Below are 12,669 nucleotides of genomic sequence, written 5' to 3'. Positions count from 1 at the left end.
TATACAATTTTTTACATTTAAAAAAGTTTCCTTAATGAATCTGTGTGACTTGTACAACTAAAAAAGCCATGAACATTTTAAAAGAAAAAAATGAAAAAAAAATTGGGCCCTCAGTGAAATGTGGCTGTTTTCTTAAACTGACTCTTTTCAACCCTGATTCATTATCTCAAGCAAGAATGTTTCTTTTTCTTTTTTTTTTTTAAGATTTAGTTATTTATTTTAGAGAGAGAGAGTGCGAGCGTGGTGGGGGTGGGGGAAGGAGGGGCAGAAGGAAAGAGAGAGGCAGACTCACCACTGAGCACAGAACCCCACAGAGAACTTGATCCCTGGACCCTGAGATCATGACCTGAGCCGAAATCGAGAGTCAGATGCTTAATCGACTGAGCCACCCAGGTGCCCCTCAGGCAAGAATGTTTCTTGATCACATTTTAATTTTTGTGTCAGAGAGTTCGCATTCTTATTTACAAATTCACATCTGTCTTGTCTTCTCCAAAGCCCACGTTCCAACTACGTATCAGGTAGCAGCTTCTATATATTGAGGCAAAGTTTTCTTCACTAACTTCCTTTAAATTGCCTGTAACACCGTTGGGGATTCAAATGTAGAGCAGCCAAAAATAATATGTAGGATGTACTCCAAATCCAATGACTGATCACTTTCTTTTCTTGTAACAGCCAGTAAGGATGGTGGGTTTGGCCAGGGAGCTCTGCCTCACACTTTGAGCAAAACTCGCCCAGCCACTGTTTTCCTGAGACCCCCAACACCCAAAGACCAAGTCCCGGAAGGGTGGGTGTGATTAGGGTGGGTGTCATTAGGGGACAGATGGGGACATGAAGCAGATATGCAATCCCCGTCAATGCCCCAAGACTCCAGAATTCAGATGTCATCTGAGAGAAGACGTGGAAGTATCACCTGACTGTTCACCACAAAGAGATGGCACGTGGTCTTGCAGTGACTCAGTTGGTTAAGAAAGGGCTACACTGTGTTTTCTGTTCCTTGGCAAAAATGGGAGCTCAAAATCGACGTCAAAGTGAATTTCTGTTCGTCTGCTTTGGTGACAGTACAATCCATCATCCACTGCGTTAATAATCGGAGGTCTCTTTGGGTGGTAATGAGCTTCCCGTCTGCAGGGTATTCGAACAAGGGTGACATAACCGGAAAGCAGTCACATCTGTGTTCTCCGGGCCCAGCTCTGCTTTCATGAGGCTGTGCCTTCCTGGGCTGAGTGGAGGTCCATGCATCATTGCTCCCTGGCATCTTTTGAACCCGGCGGCAAAGGGCCTTTATACAGAAATCAAGGACAGATAAGGGAAGGAGAGATTAGGTAGTGGAAGAACAGAGGGGCTAGGAGAGGGGATTTAGGAAGATGGAGGGCTGTGTGGTTTCCCTTTGGCTTTGCTCATGGTCTACTGATTCCTAGGGTGAGGGGCCACAGGCAGAAACAGACAGTGTAGCTCACCCAGAAGAAATGGCTAGTCTGGCGGGAGGGGTGCTCTTTGGGTGTCTTAATGGCAGCGAATGTTGGCCGGTGGGGGTGGGTGGTGGGTGGTGGGTGGGAGATATTCCCCCAGGGGAGAATATTTAACAAGAGGCAGGGCAAGAGCGGCCAGTCAGCAGATGCAGCCCTCTGGCTTGCTTGCTGCCTATAAAGAGCCAGCCCCGAGCTTTCCACGCCTTCCAGCCCCTTCAGGATGTACCGAGAAGGCTGACCGTGAATGTACCAGAGCTGCCTGTCCTGCTGGCGAATGTACTCCACAAATAGTCCCAGGCTCAGCCCCTGCCCACCCACCTGGAGTCTCACGCAGGGTGGGGGAAGGTTCTAGAAAGAGGGAGGTGCCTGGGGCGTGCATCTGTGGTATGAAAAAGTGATGTTTTTTGGTTTCTGTTGGACATGGTCTAGGTGCCCCCATCTCAGCAGAGTCCCCTCTTGTTGAGTCGCGGTACGTGACTCTGGGGTGGCAGGTCCCCACTGGGGGTGCCAGTGGCCGAGGAAGAAAGAAATGGCAGAGCGGATATGGCCACGAGGACCTGGGACTTGAAAGAGCCTCCAGGACCTCCAGGGAAGAGTAGGGCAGCTGTAGTTGGGGAGACGTTGAACCCAGGCTGTGGAAACTGCAGAGGGGCTGTGCTCTGGGGAAGAGGACCGGCAGGAGGGACGGAGTCGAGGTGACAGATAGGATAAGGGCTTTCTGCAGACCCTCGAAGCTTTTGGGAAGGAGCATGGGTCCTCAGAGGCCCCACCTGAGGCAGGGGTGAGTGGGTCAGCCGGAGCGTGAGGCTCTGGTCGTCAGTGAGCAGCGGGCCCGCAGGCTTTCAGAATGAGTCAGGGATTGGCTGCCGACGGCGATATTTTCCACCCCAGACCATATGGGCTGGTTTTGAGCTTCAGAGGAAACCACTTGGCAAGAAGCGGCCTGAGAAATTTCAAATCATATACAAATTTCTCCCTGTCCCACACCCACCCGACCTCCAGCTCTAACATATGCAAGCACCACACCCCACCTCCGGGACCCTCACAAGCATGCTCACATGTGCACGTGCGTGCGCACACACACACACACACACACACACGCACACACAGCCTTCAACCCCATCATATTATATATTCTCCCCCCACACATAAAGAGAGTGTTTACTGACTCATTCACACTGTGCTAGTGTAGAAGGAAGAAGTCACCCAAACCATAGCCAGTGGGGGACCCCACTGGATGAAGGAGCTTGCATTCACAGTACGGCTGGGAGGGGCAGGGTGTGAACCCACCCAAGTGCTTGCTAAGGAACTCCGATCACTGCAAAGTCTCGGAAATGTCTTCATGTAGCTAAAGATAGGAAAGGCGGAAAGGATGGGGTCGCTAGAGATGGCGGGTGGCTCTTGGCTTAGAAAAATGCCTTTTGTGAATGAGAAAACACGCCCCCCCTCGCCTTGTCCCCCCAGGACAGGAACATAGACCGGCTATAGATGGAGATGACTCAGCTGGCAACATAAGAGGGTTTTCAGATGTTTTCTGATGGACAGAGAGAGAGTCCAGAGTCTGGAAGAAGAGAGCAGATGGGAAGCCTTCTCACTAGACCTGCTGCTCATCCCTGAGCAAGAGCCAGGCACGGTGCAGGTCACAAGCCAGCATTCTAGAGATAAACCAGCAGACAGTGAGGTTCTGTGGGAGAGGAGAGGACAGGGTCCCCACTGCCTGGCGGGGAGAGGGAAGGCAGGCTTTGTAGGGAGGGGCTCGGGAGGCAGGTAGAAGGGAGAAGGGGCCCACCAGCGAGAAGAGAGGAGAACCTTCCAGGCTGAGGAGGACACCGTGTGAGCCAAGGACACCCCACCCGACAGACAAGTCCACAGTTTATCTAGCGGTCCACTGTCCCCATTGTCTTCTCCCATGTTCCTGGCAGGCTTGAGGAGGGGTTGCTTAAGCTGGAGGAAGTTCTGCATCTTTAAAACTTGGACAAGGAATTGAGGAGGACAACTGGGACTCCCACAAATATGCACCCAGCCAGGGGGTTAGGGATCTGCAGTCAGGGGGAACAGGGTTGAGCAGGCAGGGACAAGCCTGCTATGTCTGGTGGAGGAAGTGGGGTCCCGGACGACAGCATCGGCTTGGGTCCCATCAGGCACAGCAGAGGGCCGGGAACAAACCTCTTGTCTGTCCCCAAACTATGAACCGACGGGGGCCTCCCCAGATGGAAATGCTCTATCTGGACCTGCAAAGATCCCAAGAACCCTGGCCTGGAATGAGGAACTGTGTGTTTTAATCCCGCCTTGGCTGCTAGTAGGTTCTGCCCTGAGCGCTTCCAGAGAACCGGTTCTCTTTCCCCGCGGTGTCATGAAACCTGGCATGACACAGTTGTTCGGAGGAAGGACACTGTGATGAGGAATGCCCTGGAACTGGTGGTCAGATAAAGGACTCACCGGAGAGCCCCGGGGTCTGGCTTTGTGACCGTTCATCCTTTCCAAGCCTGAGTTTTCCCTGTGAAATGCAGGTGATGATCTGCGCTCCCGCCTCCTTGCCAGCTTTGTTGTGAGGATCAGACATTTACACACATCCGTGCACGGTGGACACTCATGACGTGATGGTATCAAATCAAAGAGTCAGGAGTGGGAGTCTGGAACTCACTTGGCCGCTGACAGAGCATGTGCCAAGCTACTTGGTGGAGCCATTTACATGGTCCTCAGGTTCTCACCAGCCCTGCTGGGAGGCCCTGGTAACATGTGACCCAGCCACGGTTGACTCGCTGGGGTCCCTTCCTCTCTCCAAGCCTCAGCTTCCATCCAGAAAATGGCAGACACAGGATGATTCCAAATGTCCCTTCCAACTCTGACACTCCACAGGCCTGTGGTTCCTACGATTGGGTCTCTGTGGTGGGGCTGGTTGGGACTCTCGGAGCATCTTGGTCCTCAGTGAGGAGGTCGAAATGGGGCTGAGGGATGTCCAGCGAAGTAGAACACAGGGAAATGGTGTCCCGGCTGCATTAGCTTCTAAGTATTTAACTCTACGCGTAGACCTTAATGGTATGGTGAACATACAGAAATTTAAAAAAATCCATTATCTACACACGGAAGCCATCTGCTTCTCCTTTGGGATCAACCCAAGAAATAGAGACTTGGTCCCACATCAGAGAAAATGCTGACCATCAGGCTAACTAGGGCATGCTCTAGACCACAACCCTCCCTCTGGGCATCACTGGAGATTTCGACTGTACATGAGTTTTACTCAAGATATCAGAGCCTCACGTCCCTCCAACAATGCAAGATTCAGTACGGAGTAATAATAGTACTAGGACCAGCACTAGATTCAGGACTAGTGTTAATATACCTAGATTGAAAATTACTTAGAATAGGGGCGCTTGGGTGGCTCAGTCCGTGAAGCTTCTGACTTTGGCTCAGGTCATGATCCCGGGGTCCTAGAATCGAGTCCCACATCGGGCTCCCTGCTCAGCAGGAAGTCTGCTTGTCCCTCTCCCTCTGCCCACCCCCACTCGTGCTCATGCACTCTCTCACTCTCTCTCAAATAAACATAAAAATATTTTAAAAATTTACTTAGAATAACTAATGACACACTAAGCGTACACATTCGATTAAAATGTTTTTTTAAAAAAGTAGACTACAAAACAGTATATAGTATATGGGCCTTTTTCGTTTATATGTGCACGATACAGGAATATGTTTCTTTTTAAATTTTTTTTAAGATTTTATTTACTTATTTGAGAGAGAGAGAGAATGAGGGAGAGAGAGTACATGAGAGGGGGGAGGGTCAGAGGGAGAAGCAGGCTCCTCGCTGAGCAGGGAGCCCGATGCGGGACTCGATCCCGGGACTCCAGGATCATGACCTGAGCCAAAGGCAGTTGCTTAACCAACTGTGTGCCCCCAGGAATATGTTTCTAAGAACACCAAGTGGAAGGATATACTCCAATGTTACAAGGGACTCTCTGGGTATTGGGGTTTGGGGGGTGATTTCATTTCTCTCCTTTCTGCTGGTCTGCTTTTAATAATGATTTTCATGCCTCTGTAATCAGCCATAAGTCTCCAGTTGATCCAAGAAGCAGCTGGGGAAGAATCCCCGCAGGGATTCCCAGAAGAACGGCGGTAGATGGCCGGGGAGGCAGTGACCCTGCTCACTCACTGCTAACAAATGTCGGAGCTATTTGGGGCTTGAGATGTCACCTGGCAGGCCAGACCATGGCTGTGGTTATGATGTCATCTGCTGTCTGGCTGGGCGGCTCTGTGGCCGGTGAAGTCACTGGCGATGCACAGTCCCTGAAGACCCTATCGTCCCCTGCCCAAGGAGCCCATCTCCTCTGGACTCGGCCCACAGGAATGTGCCCAGTTAGCCCAAGAAGGGCTAGGCCTGCAGAAGGGGCAGCTGGCTGGGCCTGGACGCGTGCGGGGATGTTTTGGCCTGAAGCTTCTGCCCTCCCGAAGGCTGGAATGCCCAGCCTCACCCCCAGTCCTGCCAAGCCTGCTCACCTCCTGCCGCCCAACTACTGAGGGCTCCTTACCGTAACTCTACCTATGGGATTTTGCAGATTTTTAAGATCAATTTTGACTATTTCCTACCACCCCTGGCATGCAGACCCCAAACTTTGCCTCATGATGGGCCCTCTGCCTGACGGCAGCTCCCCACTGCCCCTGCCTGGTTCAACATCAACCCACCCTTCACCCTTCCTGGGATTGCACAGAGACAGCCTGGCAGGACACCTGTGGCTGGGCTCCCACGTCCGACTTCTACATCCAGATCCCTGTTAGATGCTGTGGCCTTGGGCAGGATTTCTCAGGCCTCTGGATTTGGGTGGAAGGGATTTTTCACCCCTTATTTCATGTAAGAAGGGAATGAGGAATTCTACGAGCAGCACAGGATGACGCCTGAAGCGGTCGGCCTCCATCAGGGTCATGTTTTACCGTTGGACATGATGAAGAACCTTCCCTGCTCTTGTGTCTTGTAGCAGAGTCTCCTTCCAGACAGTTCTGAACACCTGGACACTCACATAAATTCTGCCAATTTCACTTTCCCATAACGAAGAGGGGGGTAGCAAGAATTCTTCATTTGGGACAGATATCTAATATGAAACTGGAATGAACTCAGAAGAAAACATTCAACTGGTCTCTCTTCACGCCCAGACACCCTGGAGATCTTTAAAGAGGAAGTCACTTTCCCAGCTGACTGATTTTACTATGTCTCTGTCTAAACCATCGTGCACCCAACTCTTTGACCCCATCTCAGCTCCTGTGAGCAAGAAGAGAGGCAAAGAAGGAGAATGGCAGCTTTTATGTTTATGGCATAGATTTTCACCCCAGTGTGTGGGCATGACCTACTTGAGATATCACAGTTCCAGATGGAAGAAGCAACGAGCTCTCTCTCCAGTAAAGTTTTCTCCATCTGCTCCCTAGCCCCACCACTCCTCCCATGACCATCAGATAGATGTGAGGTGTTACACAGGTGTGAGGAGATGCCGTCAGTGGGAAGGAAAGGGGAACATTAGTGAAAACACGGGGCTTCTGGAACTTGAGGTGGGGGGAATCTTGACTTTGGAATATTATTAGACTGCCATTGCATGGGAATGTTTAGTCCAATTGGAATTCCCCCAAGATTTTCCCAGCTAAAATGTTTTAGTTTTAATTTACCCTGCCTGGCACCCTATGGGCCAAAGCCTAATGGGCCATGGGCCTGGGTAGCCATTCAATAAGAGATCTTGAAGGGTGGTGTGATGCTTAGGGAAGAGAGGGATGTAGGAACCACTAGCCTAGTGCCTGGCACTCAGTAGACACCCACAAATGGTGGTAATGGTGATACTTGCGGGATGCTTGGTAAATGTATGTATTAGCCAAGGGGCATGGAGGTTCAGACTTCATAATCTGAAGGCTCTGCATATTGATTGTCTGTTGCTGGCATAACGAGTTGGCTGAAAACAATACAAATGTATTCTATCACAGTTTCTGTGGGTCAGGTCCCATTTTCTTGCTGGCTCTCAGCTGGGGGCCACCCTTAGCTCCTAGAGGCTTCTATCTGGTCCTTGTAAGTAGACCCCCCACATCTTGGAGGCAGCAACAGCACGATGAATCCTTCTTCTGCTTGGAATCTCCGTGCCCTCCCCTTCAGCCACATCTCTTCTGCTTCTCGCCAGAGAAGGTTCTCTGCTTTTAAGGGACCATGTGATTAGAGTGGGCCCCCGGGAAAACACTCCAGAAATCTTCCTATATTAAGGTCTCTGACCTTAATTTTACCTGCCAAGTCCCTTTTGTCATGTAACGACCTATCCATAGGTCTTAGGCAGGTATCAGGGCAGCGACGTCTAGCACATTCCACAGTGAATTCTGTCCCATGATGAAAACGGCGTTGATGATTCTGAGAGACTCCAAGCTGGAGACATCTGAGGTCTCCTTCCTTCTTTAAAAAAACATTCCTTGAGTGCTTGCCATGTGCCAAGACGTTTCTTAAGAACTTGGGATCCATACTGGAAATACTACCACTAAGAGGAAAGGGAAAGAGGAGGAAGAGAAAGAGAAACTACTTTTGCCACATGTCTACTGTGTCAGGTGCTCTTCCTGTGTCTTCTCTAATGTTCAAGGCACCCCACTGTACAGATGAGACAACTGGGGGTCAGGGGTCCAATAACTTGCCCAAGACATACACCCTCTTTCCCCTCTGCCCGTCCTGGTTTGAGACACTCAGGACACCTCTAGTCCACAGAGGGGAACAGAATACCTTTGGGAACCAAGCCACCAGGGGTCACTTCCCTCTTCCCCCAGGGGGTGAGGGTCTCTGGGGGGTTTCCCCAGGCAGCTGGAGGGGGAAGCTTGCTGACTTGAGGTCCCTGACCTGGATGCCCAGAGTTCTGCAGAAGCCGGGGCGGGGGGCGAGGACTGCAATGATGGGGGGCGGGGTTCTAGAAGTCTCCTCTGGCCGAATTTACATGTTCTTGGTTGTCCAGGTGCACTCCTTCCTCTTTTTAATGACCTAGTGTATTTATAGCTCATCCCCAAAGGGTAATGAGCTCTAGGCTTCGGTCTGCAGACTTGTAGAGAACTGGGAAGAAATGAGGTACTTATTACAAGCTGTTGAGCAAAGTGAGAAGGGCCGTGACAGACAGCCAGAAACATCTAAGCAAAAAGTGCTGCATCCCAAGAAAAATTCACCTCCAGTACTAATATTACTCTTAATCATGACAATTCACCTGTGGAAGAGTAACAGCGTGCCAGATGTTTTCCTGTGCCATGGATGGATTTACCCCTCACAGCACCCTGGAGAGATGTCGGTCGATAGAGGCATTTTATCACTAACTCAGGAGGTGCTCAGAGATGAGAAGTAACTTGCTCTAGGATGCACCCCTGGCCCATCTAGGTTCAAAGGCAGGTGTGGCCTCTGCCAGCTCCCAGCCAAGTCCCTCCCACCAGCCACACAGAGAGGCCAGCAATGCCTCCGGGTACATCCATGATTTTAGTGTAGCCCACAGCAACCCTCCAGTGGGGCATTTTCTTTGACAGGTAACAAACCAAGCTCCAGAAAGGCCAAGGACCACAGTTAAGAGGGGCCCTGGAAGGAGGAAGGGATGAAGGCTTTGGAACCAGAGGCCGAGCTCTGGCATTTCCGCGCTGTGTCATCTTGCTCTGGGACCACACGGGTCCAGACACCTGCACTGGTGTGTGAGGTCACATGGACTTGCAACTTCATGGAACAGGTCTGGGTTTCCCAGGTCTTCCCTCTGCCCGTGATGTGTGGGGGAACAATTTCTCCTTATTTGTCCTTGTTTGCTATTTCTTCTACCCAGAACCCCACTCGCCCAGCTCTTCCGTGGCTGGCTCCAGCTGATCGGCCAGATACACACAAACGTCCTCTCCTTGTGAGAGGGACCAGAGTGCCCCTTCTTTCCCTCACCTATGGCCTGGCACACACCTGGACTCAAGGATGTTCATGACAGCTGGGTGAGGGCAGGGGAGGAAGGTGGCAAGTCTCATTCAGAGGGAGGGCTCTAGTTTAAATAAGAAGGGGGAAAAAGAGGATGAGGGGACCCCAGGGTCACTGTAGAAAGGACCGACAAAGGCTTTAGGGAGATACTGGGCCCCATCTCCCCTGACAAAGCAGACCCTATCCCAGGCCAGCCAGCACTTTGGTAGAGACACCTGCTTGTCATGGCCCCAAGTCTGCTGGTTAGCTCCCTTGTCTATTTCCTCATTCTGACCATCACTCACTTTCCAACATGGGAAAGGCCCAGAGCCCGGGGCACACCGGTAGACTCGGCAGTCTTGCTCTGGGGGCAGAAAGCTAAGCAGCTGGTTGGGTCGATGCAGGTCCACTGAAAGAGAGGAGGGTGGGCAGGGCCCCAGGAGCCCTGGAAGGACAGGGAACTCAGGAGGGACCTGCAGCTCTCCCCGGCAACTGGGGGTGGCCTGAACATGACCAAGGCAGCTCCTGAACATGTGGAGGCTTGCCAGGTGTTGTCAGACCCTCAGGCTCCTGTAAGATTGCTCATGCAGCCGAGGTGTCTAGGACGCTATCCCCACACCCCTAGGCTTTCTATGCCCTGCTTAGCTTTGTCTGTCTTTTGTACTCCGCTTGGGGTCACCTTCTGGAGAACATTTCCTGGCTTGACTTAGGTGCCCTTTTCCGGCTCCAAAACATCTGGTTTACCCTGGCCACTGCTGTGACCAGCTGCTTACGTGTCCGAGGATTACTTATCTTTGTACTTCAGCGCTGAGCCGAGGGCCTGGCACAAAGTGGGGAATGAACTGGATGAAATCTACATTGGCAAAGAAAACATCTTCTAATTATTGTTCAACAATTTCTAATTATGCAGGGCATTCATTTCTCTTGCCCCATGGGAACCTCTCAGCAACGCTAGGAGAGTGATGAGTTGTCCAGATTTTCCAGTTGAAGCTAATGCCTTGATTGGTGAAGGGGCTTGTTGTGGGTCATTCAGTTGGTGAGTGGCTGAGTCAGAACTCAAACTTCTGTCTGACTCCAAAGACCAAATACTTTTCCTCTATCTCAAAAACCTTAAGGCCGTGATTCCCAAACTTGGCTGAGATTCACTAAGGTTGGTGTAAGAACACACACATTCCTTGAAGATAGTTTGAAAGCATAGAGTTCAAGGGGGAAAGAGGGCAAGAAGGAAGGGACAGAGAGAGACAGCAATTATAAATGCTAGATGCAACAAGAAGCTTTGCTATAATATTATGGTCTAAACAGAAATTGCTCAAAAACATAGCATGATCTTGGGCGCCTGGGTGGCTCAGTCGTTAAGCGTCTGCCTTCGGCTCAGGTCATGGTCCCAGGCTCCTGGGATCGAGTCCCACATCGGGCTCCCTGCTCGGCAGGAAGCCTGCTTCTCCCTCTCTCACTCCCCCTGCTTGTGTTCCTGCTCTCGCTATCTCTCTCTCTGTCAAATAAATAAATAAAAATCTTTAAAAAAAAAAAAAACAACATAGCATGATCTTAAGCAACCGGTAAAGTATCATACAAGAGAATCTTTTTGATCTTGAGGTTAGATGCATGGCTGTGGAAGTGGCCTGGGGTTACATCATGAACCAAGAGAATAGAGAGTGTGACCCTAGCACACTGCTCGGCCTGTGACATGTAAATAAATCTTAATATGGTAAGTGAAGTTAACAGTTTTTCAAGGATCAGAATTACCCTATAGAACAAAGCATGGAAGGTTCAGATGAGTTTGCAGGACAATGGAAACCCAGGGATAAGGGCAATAAAAACAAAAAGGAAAAGAAGAGGAGGTTTATGGATGCCAACAGGCTCATCATTTAAGTCGCCACTAGGGATTGTTGGGACATTAATGGAATAAGAAAAATAAATAAGAATTATAAAAGTAGGGACGCCCGGGTGGCTCAGCCGGTCAAGCCTCTGACTCTTGATTTCAGCTCAGGTTGTGATCTCAGGGTCATGAGCTCGAGCCCTGCATCGGGCTTGCACTAGGCATGGAGCCTGCTTTAGATTCTCGGTCTCCCTCTCCCTCTGGCCCTCCCCACACTCTCTCAAAAAAAAAAAAAGAATTACAAAAGTAACCAAAAGAGGAAATAAGAATTATATTGTCATCCTGCTTTTGGAGATATGTGTGGAGAGTCTGAGGGGGATTAAGTGGGCAAAACCCTTATCTGGCTCAAACAGGGAATCAACAGGTCTGGTTTAAAGTTGATAAATCACAGAAACAGGTAAAATCACACTGTCCTGAGTCATGGGGGTGACCAGACAGAGATGGGAACTCTGAAAAGAAGGGGCTACTGCAGAGAGGATGACGGCAGGTGGCGACCCTGGTAGGTAATTTCTTAGGTACAAGTGTTGTGTATTTGAAAATATAGATTAATGAACCCTGCCCTAGACCTATTCATTCTGAAAAGATTGGATTCTCTGAATCCAAAGACAGAAAACTTTGATTTTCATGTGCTCACTCCTGTCTTGAAAGCACTGCCTGAGGGTCTTGGATAGTCTGGAGCAGGTGTCCTTGTCTTCCCAGCTCCAGAGGGAACCATGGGGGACCTGTAGCTCTGGCCACTCAGCTGCCTCTGTGTAGGGCCTTGGGGGGTGAAGACCTTGCAGGCTGATGTTAAAACTTCCCTTTGAGAAAGTCACTGGCCTCCTTCTTCTGTCCTTCAGGTCTGCTTCCAGCTCAAGAGGAAGTTGATTCAGACGAATGACTGGGCTTACAGCAAATTTCTTCACTTCCTTTCTTGATTCCTATTTTAGCTAATCCTGAAGGTCATTCAGGTTCCCAGTGTGAGATGCTGCCCTGTTCACCTGACCTCTCAGTGATGCTGGCCTTGGCTCTGGGTGTCCTGTGGCCTTCCCGATCTTGGCCGAGGGGAGAAGAGTTTGTGATGTCTTATGGCTGCCCTGGCACCCATTGGGCTGGCCCGTCCCATCCGGGCATGGACAAGGACCTCCAGAGGAATCTCTGTGGTGCAGGAGAAAGTGCTAGAGTGGGAGCCTGGGGCCGCCCTTCTGAAACCAGCCCTCACAGGGGCTGGCTGTGGGAGCCCGGGATGCACAGCTTCTCTCTGACTCTCACTTCTTCATCAGGATATGGGCTCAGGCCCCCTTCAGCTCAAACAGCCTAACTACAGTGTTGCCTCTTTGGTCACTTTTTTTTTTTTTTTTTTTTTTTTTTACGAGCTGTTCCAGGCAGGGGCCCAGACGACCTGGCCTTTGGATCCCTCCGATCGCCCATCT

This window comes from Leptonychotes weddellii, chromosome 4 (assembly GCF_054177405.1).
Source record: "Leptonychotes weddellii isolate Sample4059 chromosome 4, ASM5417740v2, whole genome shotgun sequence".
NCBI classification, from domain to species: Eukaryota; Metazoa; Chordata; class Mammalia; order Carnivora; family Phocidae; genus Leptonychotes; species Leptonychotes weddellii.
The sequence above is the reverse complement of the archived record's forward strand: the minus strand, read 5'-3'. Positions refer to the sequence as shown.